Genomic DNA, 4,294 nt, shown 5'->3' with positions numbered 1-4,294 from the left:
ATTAACGTTTATGTGACTTAGTGTCGTTATTTAAAATAAATCAACTTCAGGGCCGTTGCGGCACCACTAAAACGTGTCCGATCGGTCTCTAAAAAAAATAGATTTTTTGTCTCATCGAAAGAAACAAAGTCTGACCCTAGGACCTTTAAAAATCTAAAAAGTGATTTTTAAGTGCCAGTCTAGCGAGACGTGGTCTGGCGTACTTATACAGTGGACTCTCGATAACTGTCGCCTCGATAACTGTCGCGTGCGAGAGAGATAGCTATAGAAAAATAGCGCGTTCCATGCGGACTGACTGCCGGCTCCGGCGGCTCGCCCGACTCGCCTGCCGGAGGAGTGGGGAGAGCGTAGCACGGCAGCAGCGAATACACAGTACCCTCGATTACTGTCGCGGCGACAGTTATCGAGAGTCCACTGTAGCTAGTACTCCTCACACTCCAAGTGTGTGTAGAGGCCCACAGGCGTGTGTCCAGCGATCAACTTAAGATCTTTTTTGAAGTTGAAGCGCACTTTGCCAGAGAAGATACCCCACCCTTTGGGCCTCTGCTTAACCACACCGTCAACGGCTAGGGCATTGCCTTGAGATGGTACTATGTCATTACATGACAGCTTGTAGGCAAGAACAACTTCCAAGTCCAGTTGTTGTATGCCATGGCGGCAAAATGTGCGCCCCTCAAACAGCATGTCAGGTAGGGATGCGCCAGCACAGAGTTCAACAGCAGCCACCAGTGGCACGAAGAAATCAGACGTGGGCACTTTCCCCCGTTAGATGTTGACAGCAGCGATCAAGCCTGACTCAGCCACAGTGACCAAGTTTGCTGTCAGTGGAGCAGTGCAGAGGATTGCTGCCAGTTCCTGTCCTCGGAAGTTGTATGCGGCTAGCACTGAACTAAGAAAGCTTGAGAACACGCCGGCCAAAACCAATACCTTGTCCACTGACTTCTCCCCTAAAGCTGCGATGACTTCGTCGAAGGGGCCGCTGGACTTAGCTTTTTCATGAAGCTCCAGCACTAACTGCAGTACGCACAGGTCAGTTGGCTCCTGCAGCTGCAGTTGGTTGGTCATCTCCATTGTGCACAAAAGCGGCACAGCCTGCATCATGATGGGCTGGCCGCCTCGAGTGTAGACACGGATCCCAAATGCGGCTTGGGGGTGGGGTGGCCATGCTCGCTCCCCTTGCAGGCGTGGGTCATCTGGCTCCAGCACGTTGAACCCTTCGATTTGATGCCTCTCCTCGGGTGCTTCAGGCTGGATGTTGGGCGGGCGAGGGTTAAGCACTTGGTTTGTGGGCCCGTATTGCCAAGTAGCACCAGCCACGATACTTACTTGGCTCGCACAGTGCTTGGTACAGCTCGTCCGTGGCTCCACGGTTCCTGGCATGCTTCTTGGCCAACAACACGATTTGCGTAGCCGAAGGGACGACATCATTTCCCACAGGGCAGACGCCGATCTCGCCGCCACCGGTGCCTCTGATGTACTGCAGCCGGTCCACATACGCTTGACGGGCACGTCCCCTCATGGCATAGTAGGCCTGCGTGACAAATGCAAGGTTAAATTTAGAGGCCCACGAGTAAGAAATAAACCCACAAGCATTTAAGCAGCTCACCTCCTTCCACTGAGCGCCTGTTTTTTTCTCCGTGCCCAACTCGTTCAATTTCACCGACGCTCCAGCCCACTTGTCGGCAAGTCGTCGCTTCCCATTGGGGCCATCGAGGTACTGGCCGGTCCGCATCTTCTAATCTTTTTCAATGAAATCAAGCAGGAAGCGCCATTGGGCGTCGTTCGGAGATGCCCAGAACGCATCGTCAAATCAAACAATAATGATTCCCTACCATGAATGTATATCGCACAATCTAAAACTACAAACAATTGTGCACCAAGCACTATTGTTAATGTACATCTACAAAGAAATTTCACAGTTTATATTGTCCCATTGTTACTAAACACATATAATGTAGATTTGAATATGTTAGTATTAGTCCCTGAAACTACTTATGACATTAGGTGAAAATGACAGCAGTGTGTGAATCGATCAATTTTGTACACACAAACTACCGCAGACAAATCCTTGCAACACACACACACAAGCCTAAAGTAACAGAGATTAGTCATGAATACATCAAACTGTCCAAATATTGAGATCATTTTTCTCAAACATATGTCACAGCACTTGGTCACTTGATGGAGATGACAAACATCGTGACCAATATATCACATTATGGTTTGCTGACTTCGAGAATGATAATATGTGAACAGGACATGAGTACTGCGATGCAATCATGGGTAAATGCCTCAGACACATACAACGTACAAGTCAACACAAATTTTATTTTGATATATTCATGAAAAAGCTCTATTGCTTAGGAGATCAAATCGCAGATCCTGATCAAAGCAAAACAAATCTAAATTAGGTTTAAATACATAAATAAGTATGAATTGCCTCAAAGGTGTAGTATGCAGCATTATCCATTACAATTACAGATGGTGTTTCCAAATTGAAGAGCAGGTGTGACGCAACCACTTTGTGAAAATGGATGAGTTCATATCACCACACCATGGTAATCATCATAAGCTTAAGGCTTCAGTTTTGAACACCACACTTTTCCTGCCTATTCCACAAAACTATCCTTTCCTCCAGCATTAATAACAATGCAGCGGGGTCCAGTAGACATGTTGGATGAGGGGCACGATCGCAGGTCCACATCCTGCCAAGACTTGCCCTCTTTGCTGGTGCCCCGCCGAAATACCCAAGTCTCATCCAAGAATATAAAACCGTAGGTGCCCTTTGACTGGGAGTAGAAGTTCTCTTTGAGGTAAGTTCTACGTAGGCCTGCTATTCTATCATCCTCAAATATTTTTCTCTCTGGGTTGTTGGGGAGGTAACTAAACTTCATGGCATGAAGGAGCCTCCCCAGGGTCTCCGCTCCACCGCAGACATCCACATCTCTTTCCCTAATTACTCAGAAGACAAAAATATAAAATCAATGCAGTGTCTATGTGGCCAAATTTGTAGCTCAAGGAGTAATTTTAGTAAGAGGCTGAAAAATGTATTTTAAATTCCAACAAACAAATACCCCACCATAGCTTTACAAGCAGACTTCGAACTGTCATATGCCATCCTGTTGGAAACAATTCACATGAAATACCTCCCTTCCTAAGTGTACATCCCTAATTCTGTACAATTCAAACCAATTCAGTTTAATTCAACACTATTCAGAAAATAATTCAAACAAATACAGAAAACTAACTTTGAATCAATTCAAACCAATTCAAATCGACGCGTCCTAACAACAATGCTCTATCTACGGAGCGTCGTTTTCAAAATGTCCTATCTACAAAGGGTGGTTTTCACAATGTCCTATCTGCTATGATTTTCTTAAGCAGATAGGTCATTGTGAAAACGACGCTTTGTAGATAGAACATTTTGAAAACGACGCTCCGTAGATGGAACAGTATTGCTAGGACGCGTCAAAATTCAATGCCGGAAATTTGTACACCTAATCCAGGAGTTATTTACTCCTTGCATGAGCTCGACATGGTGACATGACAAATCACTCGAAAAATAAGTTGGAAGTATACTTTGCTATTTCGGTAAAATTCATCAATGATCTCCTGCACAGCACATTTGGTAAAATCGTCCACATTTCTAACTTGTCTTATTTTTTGGCGATCTTTTCCTGGTGTTCCATTTTCACCCAATTTTAAATATTTCTGAACACTTCTTTCAGCTTCATTTAAAGCTGCGCAGACTCTCCTCCTGTGACGTGAAGAGAAATTTTTATTGCATTTATCGATTGCTGGTTGAGCTATGAAAGGGTAAAGAGGGGGGTCGGTAAATATTTTAGTGAATGTCAGACTTCAATCTGGCACACAGAGTTCATAACTTCACATTTCACAAGTCCCTCATTGTTACATGTTCTAAATCTTTATGTTCCTATAAGGTTCAGGGTAAAGTGTTACAGACCCCTGATACAAAGAATGTCATTAATTGAGAATGTTTTCCATAATTGTGAATGACCTGACGCAGGATACATCAATTAATGGTCCATTGTTGTCCCTTTCCCTTTCGAAATAATTTGTCACATTCCATATTGCCATTTGCATTTGTCGGTTGATGGCAGATCCTTGAAATGACCTGGGTGGAAGGATCACGAGATGAATTGTAGTTAAAACTGTAGTGGACGAACTGCAGTGTTGAAACTGTAGTCCGTCATCAGTCATTACCAGCCTATACGGTTCACATATCGGAAAGCACAGAATGTTTTTGAAAGTTGTCGAGCTTGTAAAATGACCT

This window comes from Frankliniella occidentalis, unplaced genomic scaffold (assembly GCF_000697945.3).
Source record: "Frankliniella occidentalis isolate FOCC.00 unplaced genomic scaffold, Focc_3.1 Scaffold68, whole genome shotgun sequence".
Lineage (NCBI taxonomy): Eukaryota > Metazoa > Arthropoda > Insecta > Thysanoptera > Thripidae > Frankliniella > Frankliniella occidentalis.
This window is presented reverse-complemented; position numbering follows the sequence as displayed.